General features: G+C 35.7%; 1 protein-coding gene and 1 pseudogene across 8 annotated transcripts in view; one reads left to right on the top strand and one right to left on the bottom strand.

Annotated features, from left to right (window-relative positions):
- Nucleotides 1-21848, bottom strand: part of NUBPL (NUBP iron-sulfur cluster assembly factor, mitochondrial) — a 256075-nt gene that overhangs the window by 73577 nt on the left and 160650 nt on the right. The window lies entirely within an intron of this gene.
- On the top strand, nt 1737-16085 carry LOC118910266 (cell division cycle-associated protein 3-like; annotated as a pseudogene).

The raw sequence follows: 21848 nt of genomic DNA on the forward strand, positions 1-21848 counted from the left end.
AAAAAAAAAAAAGACAAATCAGAGAGTAAAAAATACTACAATGAAAAAATTATCCCTTACTAAACAAAATTATTGGGTTCCTGATTCAGCTATCCGATCAAACAGCAAGAGATATTTTTTTTAATCTCTTCAATTCTTGAATTGCAGAGAGCAAGTAGTAAGAGTTCAGATAGCAGAAGATATCAAAGAAATTATTTGAATCTCTTTGGTTCCCAAAGTGAGATGGTGAAGAATACTTGAAGAGTAGGGGAGAAGAATAGAATGGGAAGGTGCTACTTTCAACAAGGTAGTCAGAGCTCTGAGTGAAGTTGGAAAATAACTGACGCAGTTATCTATAGGGAGCATTCCAGATAGAAGAAATAGCAAATGCAAAGGTCCTAAGCTGGGGATATGCATGACACATTCAAGGAATAGCAAGGAACAGCCTTTCCAAAACAGCACCATCCCCAACCATCAATCTCTCTCTTTCCTTGACTTTGTTCTATTTCAAAACATTTATCCATATCTGACATTATGTACTGATTTATGATATTTCTCCAACACAAGTACTTGATACTGACTTAAAGACACATTTTAAAAGAATGATGAAATGATGATTATAGGTTGTTCATTTTCATATTAGGGTACTTTGTTTTAAAAAATCACTACCCCAAAGTTACCCATGGTCATGAAACTATTTACAAAAAAGATGAAGGATACTTTTCATTTTATATCCTCTGCACTGAAACTCCTAGCACTGGCAGGCTGACAGGTCTCTCTGTTCAGAGAACATCAAATGACTGGTACCAACAATTTATCATTGTTGTTCCTTGGCATTCAATCATATTTATCATGTTGACCCCAATTTCTTATTTCTTTAAAGAGAACTGCTATTAATGTTCCAAGGAACTAAAAATAATTCACTGTTAAAAAAATTAATTTCAAATAACTCTTAAATTGAATTTAAATTATCTGAAAAAAAACCTGGCCCAACATCATCATCACACACTGTAGGTGTTCCACAAAGGCTTGCTGACTTGAACTGAAAAGAACTGAAGTCACTGTCTGAGTTCCAGTTTTATAGCATTAACTAATACCAATATTGAAATATATTGGTTGTCAGAAAGTTCCAGATCTCTTGTAAGAGTCACCAAGGCATTGATTTTAGAATGATTTGAGGATTCCCTAGATTCTATTTAATGCTTACTTGAATAAATTATGTGTTACTAAATATAGGGAAATAAGTATCAGCAAAGCACCCAGGTATCTCATTTAGTAAAACCCAGTGGCAGATCCGGATTTTGTGTGGCCTGGAGCATATACAATTTGAATGATCCTCTCTAAGAATAAGACTACAAAATTACGCAAAATTAGGTAGCAATATTTATTTAGAATGTGAAAAGAAATCACCAAAAAATGCTAGAGCCTTAGAGATTCAAGTTCCTTTCTCTGAAATCTTGTGAACAACAGAAATGTTTACACAGAAATGCTTCCTGACTGCAACCTGATTCCTCTCTTCATCTAGAACATTCTACAACTCCTAGCATCTCACAGGAGCCCAGGCAAGTGTAGAACCCTGAGTTTCAACTGCATTAGCCTCACAGTAACCCCACCTCTGGTAAAACCTTCTCAACTCCCTTTCAGGCTCAGACTCAAAGGATTCCAGCAGGACAGACTGAATTAGTCTAGACATAGCATTACCAAGGTAGTTTAAAAATGCCATGTAGGTAAAAAGTGCTATAGCAGAGAATTGAGCAATGTGGCTACAAAGTCAAATACATGCATCAAATCTGAAGGAGGACATAAACAGCATAGTGGGAGACTCAAAAACAAAGTCAGTGGACCGGGCAACTGAGAAGGATGGGATGAGGTACAGATTAAGGGTAACAGTTCAGTCCTGAGTGTGCCAAGACAGCCTTTGTGCAAGATGGCTCTTTTGCACAATACCATATAATCCTTGTTTCCTTCTAAAGTATTTGAGATATAGACTTTTGTATTTAAATATGATGCAGTAACTAAGTGTCCAAAGTTATTCAAATTACATGAGAACAGTTGTTTTTTCATTTATCCTATAGATAAATATGTATTTGTAATTGCTATAATATCACAACTTACAGTATTACTTTTCAAAAAATTTCTGAAGACATCCAACACTTAAATGTTGTGCCACCATGAAGAATTACTAAATTATTATTTTTGTAAACCTTATAAAGGGGAAATATTCTAAACACTGCGATTATTTTAGGCTAATATGTCTTCTCTAAACAGTGTTTTATATTCAAAATAATGCTCAATAATCTGAGAGTAACTCAAAGACTCAAAAGTGATTCCCTCTTTTCTGAGGAATGAATTAGAGATAAAAATATATCTTGTATTTGGGCAGGTAAGGTATTCATCTTCTTCAGGTTATCAGTTATGAAGAGTATGGTGCTATGAATGGGAAAAGAAGATGGGCCACTTTCTTCCACAGACACTTCTATTACAAAGCTGACAAAGGCAGCAACAATCAGGCCTCACTCCAGAGGACACTAGGAGCACAAGCGCAAACAGGCAATTTATAAGTGTTGAAAAGAAATGCCCATAGATGCATTCCATTTTTGGCTTCTTGACTGTCTCAAGCAGTTTACCACAGTCAGGTCCCAGGGTAGCAGTTTTCCATCATCACCACTACACAGGCCATGTTTAAGTACTATAGGTCAACATACGCTTCTCCAAAGCAAAGATAGAGTGCCCCAGCCATCCTAGGTCAGCTAACAAGGCCAATGTCAGCCAGGTAAAAATATCATCAGTTGGTGTGGACCCTAGGCTGTGGAATCAAGGAGGAAAATCACTGCCAAGAAAGAGAGGCAGAGCTACAGCCTCCTCCTGGAGCCAAAGTAGCAGCCAAGAACTGAACTATTAAGGGCAAGAAAAAGGTATAACTAAAGAACAGACAAATCACATAGCAGGAGAAAGGGGACAAAATCTAAACTGAATAGTTTAATAGTGGGCTATATCCAGGCAGCCCATTCATAAGGTGATATTTCATAAGTGAAAGGGAAAATTCTTAAAGGAACCTGGGCTGGGCCAGACATTGCCTTTTTTTCCTGTCTGCTTTTAATTGCTAATTGAAGAGTTGGTTTTGACTGAAGAGTTGGTATGTGCCTACTTGACTCATAATTATTAGCTCTCAGGGTAATGTCCTTGTGTCTGACTCTGGCCATATATCTATTTCTACATCTAATCTATACCTAAAATCTTCCATCTATCCCTAATTTCCTGGTTCTCCAATCCCAACTAGGCATAATCCTTTGCCAAGAGCACACAGAATAGTACTTGGGCTTTGCTCAGAATCTCAGACATGAAACCATGCCACTAGTGCCTAGAAGATGGAGCTAACCTTGTCTCAGACCCATGGACAAATTTGTCAGGCAAATTACCAAGCTCCTAGGATTTTTGATTGAACTAATTTCCAGGGTAGATATAAGCCTTCAGAGTAAGAATTCTAGGGTAATTATTCTTATACAAACTATGGATAAAATGAGAGTTCCTGTGGCCAGGATTCTCACCTGGCCCTGGGTGACTAGCTCACTGCACATCTGTGGGCAGCACATAGCTGTTGACTCTATAAAAAGAGCTCTGCCCAGTGCTCTGCACACAACACGGTGGCAGGGCTGCAAGGCTGCAGGAGAGCAGAGCAGAGGCTGGAGTGGTGGCAGCACCAAGGACAGAGGCCCAGAGGACAGCTGTGCAGGACAACTGTGCAGAGAGGCCTAGAGGACGGCCATGCGGGATGGCTGTGCAGGGAGGCCCATGGGACAGCTGTGCAGGAGAGCTATGCAGAGAAGCCCAGAAGACAGCTGTGCGGACAGAGGGGCCCAGAGGCAGAGACCGGCTTGCTGCATGCAGACTCACTCTGAGTGAATGGGATTCTAGTGACTAACCTGCCACCTGGAAATAAAGTTGGGTATAACCCTTTCACCCCAAAGAGCGTTCTGCTGTCAATTTTCTTTGGTCACACTAAATCCATAGCGAACTTGCCTGGGGCTGAAACCCATTGGCAAGACAATAACTATCTCCCCAACCTCAATATAAGCTCCCTGACAGAAGAGATCATTTATTATGCACCTCTGGACTCACTCTCCACATCTAATACCCTTTATAACACCCAATCAGGGTTCAATCAACATCCACTGATCAATTCCATGGATTAAGTTGTCCCTTACAATGTTATATTACTAAAATTAAAAATTTTGTCATGTGAGGCACCATTTATATACAATATAAATCTAAAATAGAACATTAAATGTTTTTTTTTAAGTCTGAACCATAGTTTTTGCTCTGCTCAGTAGCCTATTCAAAATCATGCAACATTTTATTTTGGTTGCAAAAAGAAAATCACTACAAAAGTGAAATTGTTTAAATATAAATAACACAATAAAAATTTAAGTAAGATTTTTACTTGGGTTGATGGCCTACTGACTTGCGGAAATAAATGAAACAAAAAACATAACAAAATTATCCTTCAGATTGTTTTGCCAAGAGCTAACCCAATTATAAAACATATTATCTAAGTTACAATGATACAAATGTTCTTCCCTAATATTTTCATTTTTTTTCCAGATAGAATTCTCAATCCATTTTCAAATGTCTTCCTTTCTATAGGAAAACAGAGGTGGGGGACTACTTGAATAAATCCCTCCAAAGACACTACCAACCCGAATGACAGTGGAAATGCTTTGGGAGTGAAGAGAAACTTTCTTCTTTATCTTTCCCTTTATCATCATCTCGCTTTTCCTTACTTCTAGTAGAGGTACAAAGCAAACTGGCCCTGACAACCTGGAGACAGCATCAATTTACAGAAGACTTTTTATCCAAAATTGGTACATGTGTAAATCTTTGATAACTCTGTACCTAGTTTCTGAAATAATATTTAAGAGATGATCTAATTCCCAGGTCAGCCCACAGATGCCCATGTAAATCCATGGTAGAGCTGAAACAGTCAAACCTCACAATATAAAAATAAAGCCACCACCACCAACAGCACTTCAGTCAGTCACAGGAACATCTCTCATAGGCTCTCTAGAGCCCTGCTTTAGGCCAGCTGCTTGCATGTGCAGTATGCGTAACCTAGTAACCTAGAAAGTAGATGTTACTGGAGGACAGGACCGCTATCAAAAGGCCTAAAATACTACATATCTGCTTGAGAATCAAGATATTTTTATTTTTTAAAAATTACTAAAAGAGCCATAGTAATCAAGACAATTTGGTACTGGCACAAGAGCAGAGCCACAGACCAATGGAACAGACTAGACAATCCAGACATTAACCCAGACATATATGGTCAATTAATATTTGATAAAGGAGCCATGGACATACAATGGCGAAATGACAGTCTCTTCAACAGATGGTGCTGGCAAAACTGGACAGCTACATGTAGGAGAATGAAACTGGACCATTGTCTAACCCCATATACAAAAGTAAACTCAAAATGGATCAAAGACCTGAATGTAAGTCATGAAGCCATAGAACTCGTGGAAGAAAACATAGGCAAAAACCTCTTAGACATAAACATGAGTGACCTCTTCTTGAACATATCTCCCCGGGCAAGGAAAACAACAGCAAAAATGAGTAAGTGGAACTATATTAAGCTGAAAAGCTTCTGTACAGCAAAAGACACCATCAATAGAACAAAAAGGAACCCTACAGTATGGGAGAATATATTTGAAAATGACACATCCGATAAAGGCTTGACGTCCAGAATATATAAAGAGCTCACATGCCTCAACAAACAAAAAACAAATAACCCAATTAAAAAATGGGCAGAGGAACTGAACAGACAGTTCTCCAAAAAAGAAATACAGATGGCCAACAGACACATGAAAAGATGCTCCACATCGCTAATTATCAGAGAAATGCAAATTAAAACTACAATGAGGTATCACCTCACACCAGTAAGGATGGCTGCCATCCATCCAAAAGACAAACAACAACAAATGTTGGCGAGGCTGTGGAGAAAGGGGAACCCTCCTACACTGCTGGCGGGAATGTTAAGTTAGTTCAACCATTGTGGAAAGCAGTATGGAGGTACATCAAAATGCTCAAGACAGACTTACCATTTGACCCAGGAATTGCACTCCTAGGAATTTACCCTAAGAATGCAGCAATCAAGTATGAGAAAGATCAGTGCACCCCTATGTTTATCGCAGCACTATTTACAATAGCCAAGAATTGGAAGCAACCTAAATGTCCATCGATAGATGAGTGGATAAAGAAGATGTGGTACATATACACAATGGAATACTACTCATCCATAAGAAAAGGGCACATCCAACCATTTGCAGCAACATGGATGGAGCTGGAGGGTATTATGCTCAGTGAAACAAGCCAAGCGGAGAAAGAGAAATACCAAATGATTTCACTCATCTGTGGAATATAAGAACAAAGGAAAAACTGAAGGAACAAAACAGCAGCAGAATCACAGAACTCAAGAATGGACTAACAGGTACCAAAGGGAAAGGGACTGGGGAGGATGGGTGGGTAGGGAGGGATAAGGGGGGGAGAAGTAGGGGGGTATTAAGATTAGCATGCATGGGGGGGTAGGAGAAAAGGGAGGGCTGTACAACACAGAGAAGGCAAGTAGTGATTCTACAACATTTTGCTATGCTGATGGACAGTGACTGTAAAGGGGTTTATAGGGGAGACCTGGTATAGGGGAGAGCCTAGTAAACATAATATTCGTCATGTAAGTGTAGATTAGTGATACCAAAAACAAAAAACAAAACAAAACAAAAAAAGGGCATTTCCTGTGTGGTAACCTCAAATGAGTTCTACACAAGGGTATAAAGGGCATATAAAAGTGTAGGCAAAGGGTCTGTTTGTGTTTATACAGAGGATCAAAGCCTAATTGGGCTACCCCGAAAATGAACTAAGATACGATATGAAAAAGAACTCCCAACATCAGCACTCTCTGGAAGACTCATGCCAGAAGATGATCATCAAAAAACCCCAACAAAGATCCACGCACCGCTACAGCTGTAGATGCACTCATCCCACCAGCTCCTGGACTTGCCATGGGAATGAAGGAGATATCTAAGCAGGCCTGTACATACAGTAAAACAACAAATTTGACTGGATCTATACTGTTGGAATTCAACCAAGAATTAGGAGGAGTGCAAATTGTAGCGCTCCAAAATCTTACAACTACAGACTATTTACTGTTAAAAGAACATAAGGGATGTGAACATTCCCCAGGAATGGGTTGTTTTAATTTGTCTGATTTCTCTCAGACTGTTCAAGCTCAGTTGGACAATATCCACCATATCATAGATAAGTTTTCACAAATGCCTAAGGTGCCTAACTGGTTTTCGTGGTTTCACTGGAGATGGCTGGTAATTACAGATATGCTTTGGTTATGTAACTATACTCCTATTATGTTAATGTGTGTGCACAATTTAAGTAGTAGCTTAAAACCTATACATGCTGAAGTTACTCTACAAGAAGATATGTCAAAGAAATAATCAATCTTCCCATGTTTTCTTCCACCTGCTACTTCTATAGCTTTTCTTCTTCCTTCCTAATTACAACCCTTAAATAGAATTCGTGCCTCATATCAAATTTACCGAGTATCATAATTCTTCCAAGTGGTAAAGATACCTCAAGACAAATGCTGGGCATAGAAGCTACAGGGCATAAATATGCAAAGAAATAAAAAGCTAACCATTTCAAACAATAAGGCTTCTCTCTCACTTACCAACTTAACATTTCCCTGTATGGCCCCGGAAGATGACTGGTTAGCCAGAGACGGGTAAGATTCCTCAAGGGAGGAACAACCTAAGACAGGCACAGTCACAGGGGGGCCATCAGGTGAGAAATTGGGGCTCAACAGAGGTGAAGCTTAGAACCTCACCCCACCTGTTCTGAGAGAAATCTTCTGCATACGTGGATGTTTTATTGCCCTTGTCTAGCTTGGATTAACACATAGTCTACAGGCACACACCTGATCATCTACATTTGCTCTCTTACAACACTAAACTATGTTTTCTACCTTTATCTTGTATCTACCTACCACTTCAGCATTTTATTAAAAATAATAATAATAAAGAGAGAAATGTGGTATCCACATATAAATCAAGTATAAAAATCAAATGAGTATTCATATTTGAACTGACTGTTTATAGTTCGTAATGCATGAGCAAAACCGAAGGTTTCTGTGATGACTGCCCTTGTACTGTTCACCATGTAAGAACTTATTCACTATGTAAGAATTTGTTCTCCATGTAAGAACTTGTTCGTTATGCTTCAGAAGATTGGAGACTGACGAAAATTAGGCTTGGGGTGGATTAATGATTGTGCATTGAGCATTGACTCCCCTATACAGAATTTTATTGTTGTTAACAACCATTTGATCAATAAATATGAGAGATGCCCTCACACACACAAAAAAGTACACACTTCCAATGGTAAAATAAATAAGTAACCGGGATGTAATGTATAGCATAAGGAATATAGTCAAGATATTGTAACAGCTTGGTAGGGTGATAGCTGGTACCTAGAATTGTCATGTATATAAATGTTGAATCACTATGTTGTACACCTGAAACTAATGTAATGTAATACTGTGTGTCAACTACCCTTCAATAAAAAATAATTATCTACAAAAAAAAAAAAATTACTAAAAGAAATTTAAAACTCTTCCTATCTATCTATACCCAAGTCTACAGTTTCAGAATTTTTTCCAGTAGGAATAATAAATCATTTTATTAGCCTAATTTGGAACTGTTTATAAAATGTATTTAGACATATAGTACTTTCTTTAATAAGGAAAACTAAACTGTAATACTAAACTGTAATACTCATTTTTAAAAATCCTCAGAAGAAATATTGAAGACTAGAGAAGTTCAGAAAGTTGCCCAAGGTCAGGTTGTTAGTGATGATGGACCAGGGCATGAATCCTGGTCTGTGTGACTCAAGTCATGATCCCAGTCTCCCACAGAATGGAATACCCCATTGCAATTCTCCAAGCTCCTCAAGAGTTTTGCTAGTACAACCTCATTACCCCAAGAACACATGAGCTTAACTATACTACTTTTTATGATAAAATTATATAAAATAGAGTCTGCAGACCCACAGATAATTATTTACTTAGATAATATAAGAAATAGAAGAATCATTCATTTCCTTATTTTTTCGCCCTTTTCTGTTTAATTATAATGATGTTTCTCTTATTTCTGGGCATTTTTTAAAATGGTATTCTTTCCTTAGATGATCTTTTAAGAGTCCTTTATATTACAAAGCAAAGGTCCTAGTAGCCATTGAAATGTTGACTATAAATTTTCCAACTTTGTTTTGTTAAAGAATCTTTCAGCTTTAAATATTCTACATTAAATTCTGGTTTTGCTGCAAAGCAATGACCACATTCCACCAACCGTCTACCCAAGAGAATTATGTGGAGTGATTAAGTTCAAGTAAGTAATCTATAAAAACTAAAACCAGAAAATATGTACTTTAAATATTTTTTAAGTACCTACAGCTTTTGAAAATGATTTTTTAACTGGCTTAGATTTTTATTCTAAAAATTTTAAGATGTAAATCATATCAAATAGGAAACCAATTGCAAAAAATTGTAGCTCCCCATGCAGTTGTATTTTGAGAATGAGCTATTATAATGCAGTTTTTGGGTTTTGAATTCTGATTTAGACATTAACTACCAAGATTAATCAAAAAAAGAAAAAAAACCAGCAGTGGAAAGGGAGAGTTTGGTAAAAATCAAGACTATGAATCTAGCTGGGTACAGATAAGAATCTAGGTATCTATTCATCAAATGAGTAGTTTGGGAAATTGACATATCTAAACTCCAATAATTTTTGTCACTAACTAGCTATATCCATGGGTCAGCCAATTAACGTCTCTGGATTTCAGTTTTCTCATCTGTAAAATAAAGTGCTTTAGATTAGATGATCACTAAGGTTCCTCCCAACGACTTAAAAAAAGCAATTTGTGACTATAATCTGTTTGAGTAAATTGAAAAGTATTTGTGAGGGATTTGCTTACCGGGAAAAGTGAATAAAGGGTATTTTTAGGTAAAGGCACCAAAATTACAAAACAATTTTTTTTAAAAAGAGAGTACTTTATATAAGAGCAAAATAACTAGATACTATTTGGTACACTTAACAAATTCATCTTATGGTATGATCATATTTCCTTTGGAAAATTTAGCTGAATTTTGCAAAGAATTCAGATTTAAATTTATATTGAACTACAGTCTACTGTGACTACCATCCTAAAATACCTCATTCTAGCTCATTTAGGAATTTATATGTTATATTGATATGAAATGTCATAATTTAGAAAATAGACGCATTCCTGAAAAGTTGTTGAGGAGACTGCCACTGAGGTAAGAAGTGGGGAAGGGATTCAGTCACAAACCCTTAAAATTGGAGAAGTTTAATTCAACTTTTCAACTAATACAAAACACTTATGGCAGGGATATACTCAGTCAACAAAAGAAAGCATGAATTGTTCCAATGCTTACCACACACTCAAATATAGATTTTGGGGAAGAAAACTTTCAAATAAGAATCTTTCCTACTTATTTCTTTTGCTTTAAGTGAGGTTTACTTTTGACCTACGATATTACTCATACTACATAACTTCAGATATGCTTTGATTTCTGATTTGTCTTTAGTTGCTATGGGAACTGCCATTTATAAGACCTCCCCCTTTATAAAATATGAATAAGCATCTACTAAATTATAAGGATTTAACTTGAGACTGTAGAGATATATTTGAGTTTTTAAAAAAGGATTATATCTGTAGCATAATTTTTGTAAGCTGCTGTACTTTCCATTAGGAAAGATATAAGCAAAGTTTCAGTAATAGGTAAAAGATTGTGTGAATATGTCAATAAACAGGTTAATCAGAAAGTCAGATATCAAGGTTACTGAAAATAAATAATGCAGCAGTTTTTAGTTGTAACTATTTTTAACACAAAGGATGTCGAGAAAGATTAAGGGATACATACATGAGAAAAAATAAACTCATGAAACAATTATCTTCTCATCAACTTCAGCATTTCCAACTACCTAAACTCATAATTACTTCCTAAGTACCCAAAAAACATCTAAGAAACCTGAGATCACTATATTGGAAAGAAATAGGAAAATGGACCGAATTTTATGCATCTCATTAAAAGACCACTAAATGAGCATCTGTTCCTTCATTCTCATTCAAGCACATTGGTCATTATACCCAGGCTTGTTCACTATAATCTTATATACTGATGGGCAAGTGAATATGGCAATGCATCTAGAAGTTGTTCTTGCCTGAATAGGTAGGTATCTAGTATCTTTGTATTTATCTTAATATTACAGATCACTCATTAATATGCATGCTTAAAACCAGAGCATAAACAAGTGGGTACAGAGGATAATCATTAGGGAATTTAACCCTAAGTAAGAAATTAACATCAACATTTGCACATGCCAAACACTGTTCTATACACTGGGGATCCAGCAATGACCAAGACAGCTAAAGTTCCTGCCTTCATGAAGCAGAGATGGGAAGACCATAAACCAGTTAATATATCAATTGTAATCTTGTTGGAAATCATCTTTCTAGACCTCAGTTTGCTACCTACAGAACTGGGAAACTAGTATTACTTGGGTATATATTATTGTACCCTTCTCAAACAAAAATTATGTTAAGAGCTTATAAATCAATAGGCCTTGTACTCCAATTGTCCCTGATCTACCCCTGCCCTCACATATACATGATAGAATGTAGGCCAACATAAGACATATAAGCCATGCCATGAAATAGGAGAAAAATAACTGGATCATGGTAAGACTCAATACAAACCTGTGTTCCACATAAAACTAACTGTAGTTGGTAATAAGCCAGGGTTTCTCAAATAAGATGACAAAGACAAATATATACTACTTGGAACATATTTTCTCTACCTTAGTTTCAGTACCAATACCCAGACAGGCCATTTTTATTTCAAATACCATGGCTATCAATGTAAAAGTCTTCAACTAATGTTAATCAGATTAAGAATTTCAAGTCACATTTTAACATGAAAATTTTTTTTCTATTCTTGTGGGATAAATAACTTTATCTGATATGATGAATGCATACTTTCCCAAAATTACATCAAAACAGACACATAGTCTATTATTTGATTCCTGTATTTAAAACAACAAACCAGTTATTAATGAACAAACAAAACCAAAGATTGAAGTTCTGACCGAGGTACTTTGCTATCAGCAAGCAAGACTATCTGATGTATCTGATCTGACTATCCTTGAACTAAGTATACTACCAGTAATTCTGAAATAGTAATGCACAGGACAATAAAATCAGAGTAAAGAAATACATGGAGATTTCCAACATAAAAATAAGTTAGCTTAATAGCCTGAATCAATCAACAGACATCTCTCTCAATGACACATGAAAAAAAGAAATGGGGGTAGAGGGGGGAAAGGAGACCTATATGAAGAAAACTAAGACTAAAATATGACACAAACCAAGAAATTGGGAGAAATGTATACTAATAATAGAGCCATAATGCTGTCTTCCTATTAAATAGTGAAGCTCTCTTTTAAAAGCAAAGGATGAGTCTTACTCATTTTTTTATCTTCAAGACAAGCACAGTGCTAGGTACACATGGACCCAAAATGTATTATTTTGGTGAAAAACAGAGTCAATCCTCACACCACCGAAGCTACTAAGCTTCTGGTACCACAGCCCATATTCTTCCCATATAATATATTGCCTTTTAATAACCATTACCTCCATCCCCACTGTCCCATTCTTATTCTGCCATCCTCCAGAAGATGTAAAGGTGTAGATATTTCTTATATAGACTCTTGATAAAAGCTCAGAGTATGACATCTTCATTTTCTGAAGGTGAGCTACACAAGTCATCTATGAAGAAAATCTGGGAACGACTGGATAATATTCCTCAGCTCAGTTCTTTAATTGGCAGTCATCTTAGGCTTATGATAGATATTTGGCTAAACATTATAACCTCAGCTCAGCAGCAAATATCTATGAATCAAAAAGTCATGTGCTCCAAAATCAGATGTTCAAATGAAAAACTGTTTTGTTCTAAAAATAAAAGCCTGTTCGTTATTCTTGCCTTCATGGAGGGATACTCCACACGTATTAGCAGTGTGGGCCACAGAGGTTCCTATACACAGGATCAACATATATCTCAACAACTGAATCTGGATTCATTTAAATTGTTAAATAATTGTGGCAGCAAAGTTCTGCATATGAAACTTTCATCAATACTACTAAATTTGTCTTCTGCTTTTCATAGCAACTCAAATCACTGAAATTTGTCATCTGACATAGTCATTCACAGAAATATGAAGCATCTAAAATTAAATTGAGTTATTGGTTATCCTGGATTTTTCACAAGGAGTTGCTATAGACATAATTACCAGAGGAGAAGTAGGCTTATCTACTGATGGCTATCAAACTTAAGGAAAACCCACTACCCATGAAACTTATGTAAGGAGTTGGGCTCTTTCAAGAACACCTCATTCTAAGTTTTTTTAAATACTCAATTTCATAGGTCCTGCCACATCTTAAAAACCATTCAGAGTTCAATTAAGTAAGAAACTTCCCAAGGTATGAATGATCCAGCAGTACTATCTTTGCCTAATACTTTATGCTCCAATATAGTTGGAAAAGATTTTTACAAGATACCTTTACCTGTATTTTGAAAACACAGAGCTTCTTTTTCCAAAAAAAACTATGGCAACAATTCAACTTCATTCTGGGTATTTAAAGTATTACTGACTAAATTTTATGATATGTTTCTGTTAAAAAAAAATTAAGAAATTGGTTCCCCAAGAATATAATGGGGAAAGAACAGTCTCTACAAGAAAAGGTATTGGGAAAACTGGAAAGCCACATGCAAAAGAATGGAACCTAGACCCCTATCTTAAACCATACATAAAAATCAACTCAAAATGTAATAAAGAATTATAAGTAGACCTGAAACCGTAAAACTCCTAGAAGAAAATAGGGGGTAGCTCCCTTGACATTGGTCTTAGCAATGATTTTCTGGATTTAACACCAAAAGCAAAGGAAACAAAAGCAAAAACCAGTAAGACTATATCAAACTAAAAAGCTTCTGTTCACCAAAGGAAACAATCAACAAAGTGAAAAGGCTGTGTACTGAATGGAAGAAAATATGTGCACCTCATATATCTGATAAAGTTTTAATATCCAGAATATATAAAGAACTTATAAAACTCAATAGCAAAAAACCAATCTGACTTTTAAAATGGGCAGAGGAATTGAAAAGACATTTTCCAAAGAAGACATAAGTAGCCAACAGGTACCTGAAAAGGGGCTCAATATCACTCACTAATCATCAGGGAAATGCAAATTAAAACCACAATGAGATACCACCTCATACCTGTCAGAATGGCTATCATCAAAAAGACAAGAGATAACAAGTGTTGGCAAGGACGTGGAGAAAGGGAACCCTTGTTCACTGTTGATGGGAATGAAAATTAGTGCAGCCACTATGGAAAACAGTATGGAGTTTATTCAAGAAATTAAAAACAGAACTACCACATGATAATAGAATTCCCACTTCTGGGTACACATACAAAGGAAATGAAAATTGCATATTAAAGAGATATCTGCACTCCCATGTTTATTGCAGTATTACTCACAATAGCCACAACAACCTAAGTGTCCATCAATGGATGAATGGATGAATAAGATGTGGTGTATATATATATGCAATAAGTATTATTCAGCTATGAGAAAGAAAGAAATCCTGCAATTTTTGACAATATGGATGGACCCCGAGGGCATTATGCTAAGTGAAATAAGTCATACAGAGAAAAATTAATCCTGCATAGTATTAGTATCACTTCAAAGTGCAATTTTTACAAAAATGTCAAATTCATAGAAACAGAGTAAAATGGTTGCTATCAGCTATGTGAGGAAAATAAAAAGAGGTTGTTAAAAGGGTACAAACTTTCAGCTATCAGATGAATAAGGTGTGAGGATCTATTGTAAAACATGGTGATCATAGTTGGTAACACTGTACTGTAATTGAGATTTAATAAGACAGTTGAACTTAAATTTTATCACAAGAAAGGAAAGGAAAGGAAAACAGAAAAGAAAAGAAAGGAAGAAAGAAACTGATTAAACACAGAAATCACACATCCAAAAACAGCACAATCTCATATACAAAGATGCTCACTGCAATATTTTTTTAGATAATGAAAAAATGGCTCAAACTTCAATGTCCTTTAATGGGGAGAACAGTTCAGTGAATTATCATCAATCTACAAACTGGAAGAGCTGCCATACCCAAAGGTGGCACTGGGGCCCAGCATCCCCTCCTTGCCTGGGCCAGTCCCTACCCAGCCCTATTCCTCCTGGTTGAGATGGGTTCAGCCAAGAGCACCCCAATCACTCCAGTATGGCCTCCACTGTCACAACAAGCATCTGGCTCCCATTCACTTAGTGTAGGCATCTTGTGTATCCCCATCTAGGTGCCATCTCCAAGCCCAACCCACAGAGAAGCAGCTGGAGGGTCCAAATCAGGCCCAGAACCCAGCTCTCCACTCTCATGCCCTTGGCATTGCATGGGGGAAATCAAAATTTCCCCCAGAGCCTTTTCTGCTCCCAGCAGCACCTTTATCTTAATTGGGCTTGCCTCCAATTGGGCACCCAGTTATCCCTTGAGGACCTGGTGCCACTTTGTAGTCAGACTGAGCTCCCCACCAAGCAGGTGTTTTCCAAGGAGGAAACAGGACAGCTCACAGAAACCACTATGGCCAACCAGGGCTCAGACGAGCCTTGAGAGACCCTCAGACATCCCAGTCTTCAGGTTCTAAGCACAATAGCTAGAAACCAAATGGCAAAGTACTAGGGAGATCACCCCTCACCATCCTGCAAGAAGACAACTCCCCAGGGAACCTGACACCACAATGGGTATGCAATCTTCTCCCACAAGTGAACATGTTAGGGAACTAAAGAAAAGGGGTATTCTGGGAACTGAATAACTTCTAAAAACTGGAGGATAAGCATGGGAGTAAGGCCAGGACCATGACAAGGAAAATTAGCACATTCCCTTGGTAGAGAACTAGACCCTGCATGGTCCCAGCACTGGGTTCATCTAGGGCCTTATGGTATTCTGTGTCCTCTCACCCCTTCTTTATCTGGGAGACTCGAGGAAAGGTTCATTTTCTCTGACTCCTCCCAAACTAAGGACTATACATGTGTGTAACTTAAAAGCTCATTGTACAGGCAATTCCAAAAGAGAAGTTCCAAAAGCAAAACTATCAAAAGCAACATCCCTAAAATAAATATATCATGCTATGTTCTTCTCTATACTATTCCCTATAATCTTAAAGCTAGTGTTTTCCACATGACAAGTCACAATAAATCTGCATTGAATAGAGAAATAAATGAAGGAATAAGCAAAAGAATAAATAAGAAAATCCATTTAGAATAAAATATGTCTTGGCAAAGAACCAAATCTGAAGAAGTTTCCAGATCTGTAACATTTAACAGGAGACAGTGAAGAAGAGAAGCAGATGGAGGCACGTTTCTGGTGGAAAGGCCATGGGCTAAGACTCCTGTATGCCATACATGGAGGATGGTGAGAGGCCCCACAATGGCCATGGCAAAATGAGCCCAACTCTGCAGCCAAGATTGTTCTATGGAGAGAAAGCTTACCAAGGTCACAAGGTGGAGGAAACCCACCAGTCCTTACATCATATATGTATCTCTAATACTATATATAGGGTGAAAATTATTTCAACAGTGAAACAAATCATTGTATTCAATAACCATTATGAATAACTCCCCAATAAGCAGTTACTTTGAAAGACAACACTTAACTTGGAAATATATATGTGTGTGTGTATACATATACATATATATACATACATATTTATTTATAACAAATATATTGTTTTCTTTGGTTACTTTTTAAAAGAGAAGGTCTTAAAATTTTACTTTCTCATCTCCTCTATGCACTTATTTATAAAGTGTTTCTCAGTCCTTTTTGATGGGAGATATAAGTGTTTCATTAGTATTCACATAAGCCAAGAAATGTTTGCCAAATTTTCATATCACACATAAACACATATCAAAAAATTTAACCTCTACTTATCTAGAAAAGAAAACAGCTTATAGACAAGATGTGACATTAATTACCCAAAATACAAATATTTTTAAATAAATGGTAAGAGAAAATTTGACATTTTGTGAATTTTTAAAAAATCGTTCTAAAACTTGCTATAGAGCTAATTCTCCCACACATGAGCCTTTGAAAACATTAACAGTGAAAATGCCAGCTGATTTTTAAGTACCTTCACTAGGCAACAACAGCATATACTGTTGGTATTACAAATGTAAAAGATTAATAATGTTTGTAGAATTCAACAGCTTCACAAACATTTAATTGATGAACTCAACAAACATTTATGGAGCACCAAACATATCTGCCAGGTATGTCTGAAGCGCTGGGAATTTAAAAGTGAATAAGATAGTCAAAATCATACCACCACCCAGCTTACACTTTAATGGGTAGAAACAATCAGTAAACAAATAAATGTAAAAGAAAATGTCAAAACAAGATAAGTGGTCTGAAGGAAATAAAACAAGATGTGATGACTGCCACAGCCAGCTTTTCTGGGGTGACATTACAATAAGACCTGAAAAATAAATAAATAAAAATAAAATAAGACCTGAATGTTATAAGAGGACAGACCCTTTCTCCTAAACCCTGTCTCCTAAATATCTGGAGAGACAGGGTTCCACATAAGAGAGAACAGCAAGTTCAAGGGACTTAAGGTGGGAATGAACTTGGGGTACCTGAGGAAAGGGTTAAAATGAGAGCACTCTGGCAAGCAAGGGTGAGCATGACAGAGGTGAGGTAGAGATCAGATTTGGTGAATCTGCTAAAGTAAAGAGCCTGGATTACAGTTTAAGCACGATGGTTTTTTGTTTTGTTTTAAATTTAATTACAGGAAGTTTTAACATACAAGAAAAAAGAGAAAAGAGCAAAAAGGATTCCCATGTATCGGTCATACTGTTTCACTTAATGGCAGGTCCTGCTTAATCTCTGTACCTTTACTCATTCCCTATCTACCCCTCAGACATCATACCATTTCACCTATACAAATTTTAGTATGTACTCTAAATGTTAAGGACTCCTCCTGTAAATATTACCATCATCATACCATTATTTTCTATAATAGTTTATTAAAATGATCAACTATCTAGCCAGTGTTCAAATATCCCTGTGTATCTGCTTTTTTAGAAGCTTATTTGTTCAACTTGGAATTCAAATAAGGCCCAGATATTGTGATTAATCAGTTTCTTGATCTTTTAATCTACGGATTATTGTTCCTTCACTTTTTTCACCACAATTTACTTTTGAAAAACTAGGTTATCTGTCCTACAGGATTTTCCACATTTTGGATTTCCTGTCACTTTATGTGGTCCTCTGTTGCCTGTATTTCCTGCGAACTGGTAGTTAGATCTGAAGGTTTAATCAGATTCAGGTTCAAATTTCTAGCAAGATTACTCCATAGTTTATGTTACATATTCTAATCAAGAAATGGATATATAGTAGTAGTCAGGGATATATAATGCTTCATTAGGGACTATAAAATCCTGATACTATAATTCTATTATTCCTTCTTTATTTATCAGCTGAAATTCTTCTATAAAGAAAAAGCCTCCTTTATCAGTTACGTGGTTAACAGCATTGGCAAAATAGGGTAAATACTTGGTTCTCTTTATTTTCAAGTTTTCAAGTAATAAATTGTTTACAAAGCATACTAGATGGAGATAAACAGGGAAGTTTTTAAAGATCATTCTGAATACAGTTTGGAGAATAGCCTGATATTTAAGAAAGCAAGAGAGAAAGCAGAGACACCACTTTGGAGGCTCTTGTAATATTCTAAATAAATAATGATGGGTTGTACTAGTGTGTAGAGAAAATGAAAAGTAGACAGATTTAAGATGTATTTGGAATCTTGAGGACTGCTGATAGATTATATACTTAGGGTAAGGGAAAGAGAAATCAAGAAATAGTCCTAGAATTTTGGCCTCAGCTACTTCAATTATGGGAAACACTAAGGGAAGAGAAGATTTAGGAAACAAAATCATCTAGGTAATCATATGGATGAAATTAAATCAATATTTACCAAATTCTAATTATTGGTTTTCTTTTTCTCTATCATGACTGAAAATAATAAAAAATTTCAGGAAGTAGAAATAAAATACTATTTTACAATATTCTATAAACAATGCTTTTGCTGAAATAAAAACTTCGGATAAGATAAATTTCTACTTTTTTTCATAGATCATTCATCTTCTCACCTCTCTCTCATATATATTAACAAAGGATATGCTGGAAAGAAAAATTTTAAATATAGTAATAAATGTTATTTAATTTATTAAATAATTTATTTAAGTGACAGACTGTTATTGATCTGTCATACAAAGAGCCAGGAAACAGAAAAAAAGAGAAACAGGGCTCAAAAAGTTTAACCAGTTAATTAGTGTTAAACAAATAATCTTGGAGGAAAACAGGAACTCCAATTAATTCTTTTGAGGTTAATTTTCCATTCTCCCATTTCCTTTGCCTCTCCCTACAAAGAGAGAGAATATGGAATGATAGAAAGAGAAGAGAAAGAAAAGAGCCTAACCTCAACATATTATTAACATCAAAAAATAATAATAATTAATATTACTTTCTAAATGACAAGATATAAAAATATATTACCTAAATTTTCATAGAGGAAAGGAATATCAGATTTGTCACAAATCATTTCTGTATATGAAAATTTTAGAATGCTACTTCACTTTGATAATATACACTTACAGAATATCTGACTAACTGGTGAGATAAAAATGACAAATGAATTACTCTTGTATAATGAATCATTCATACACGTATCATACATATGGATCATAGTTGAACAAATGCTACTTATCTCCATTAAGTCTTATAACTATATTTTATGTATAAATATATCATATTTAATAGTAACTGGGTTCCAGGATAGAATGTCCTTTTTTCAATAAGCAAATAACAGTTGTGGGTTATACTTCCCAACATCAACACTGCCCCTATGAACTGGACTCTACTGAACTACTCAGAAAGAGTAAAAGAAACAGCTAAAAAAAGCAAACTATAAAATGAGAAAATAGGATAAGCACAAATATAATTTTTAAAAAATCACAAATACAGATCAACTATCTCAGTAATTAGAGAGAGAAAGATCAGATATCCTAGACCTATAGGGAACTGTTGAAAGAAAGGAGTCTGAGATCATTTACAAAATCTTAACTAGTATATCTAAAGAATTTTTTTTAATTCTGTAAGATATTCAACATAATAAATGCAATATATAAAATAATTGTTCTCCCATATTTTGAGTTCTGAGATAAAATTGTTCTTTAATAACTACACTTTATCTTTTAAATGCTTTTTTGACATTTTTGAAGAAACATAATTAGGTGCTTTGTGCTTCTGAGAACTTTTCTTATTCATAATCATCATGAATGTTTTAATGCAAATCAGTCCCATCAAACATCTTCATAGACAACAAATTATATTCTGAATATCAATTATTAAAAAATTCAGAGTCAGATGATTCCATAATTACCTGTTTAAACACAGATTGTACAAATCTCAATGTATCTGTAATACAAAATAGGTCCTTTATTCTCAAGTATATGACTTAAGACTGACTCTTACTTCACCTTAAATTCCTTTGCTAATCTACCTTCTCCATCTAATCTCTTAGATCTAATCACATTTTAAAAAATCATTTCCACTGCCTCCCTCTTCATAAAAATTTCCATTTTTTCTTTCTCATTCTATCTCAGTGCTGAGCTTTCCCCCAAATAACTGCCAGTTTATTTCTTCATCAACCTTTAATAGATTATCCTTAACCTGTGTAAGGTGAGAAACAGAGTTATGGCCTAGTATGACAACAGCAAAGCACAGATAGTCATTACCTAAATCTTCTCATTACTATTTCTTTGACCTCCTCTCAGAAATACTCTGTTTAGTCTTACACCCAACTATAGTGTAATATAATTTCTGAAGAGTTGGTTAGAATCTCACCCTAGTTAATTTAAATGAGTAGACACATACACAGTACCAGAATTCAAGGACTATCTGATCTAGGGGAAAACTGTTCTCACTGTTTTAGGTTGATTCATACCAGGACAACAATGGATTACCAAGAGGTACACACTCTCCAAGCAAACAAGACATTTCCATCAACAAATCAGGATACTGACTCACCAGAAGTACTTAAGAATCTTAAATTGTATAGTAAACAGACCTATAGACCAGTGGAACAGAATAGAGAGCCCACATACAAACCCAAGCATATATGGTCAATTAATATTCCATAAAGGAGACTGGATATACAATGTGGAAATGACAGCCTCTTCAACAGCTGGTGTTGGCAAAACTGGACAGCTACATGTAAGAGGATGAAACTGGATTATTGCCTAACCCCATACACAAAAGTAAATTCAAAATGGATCAAAGACCTGAATGTAAATCATGAAACCATAAAACTCTCAGAAAAAAACATAGGCAAAAATCTCTTGGACATAAACATGAGCAACTTCTTCATGAACATATCTCCCTGGGCAAGGAAAACAAAAGCAAAAATGAAAAAGTGGGACTATATCAAACTAAAAAGTTTCTGTACAGCAAAGGACACCATCAGTAGAACAAAAAGACATCCTACAGTATGGGAGAATATATTCATAAATGACATCTGATAGGGGTTGACATCCAAGTTACATAAAGAGCTTACGCCTCAACAAACAAAAAGCAAATAAGCCAATTAAAAAATGGACAGAGG

The sequence above is a fragment of the Manis pentadactyla genome, chromosome 11 (genome assembly GCF_030020395.1).
Source record: "Manis pentadactyla isolate mManPen7 chromosome 11, mManPen7.hap1, whole genome shotgun sequence".
Lineage (NCBI taxonomy): Eukaryota > Metazoa > Chordata > Mammalia > Pholidota > Manidae > Manis > Manis pentadactyla.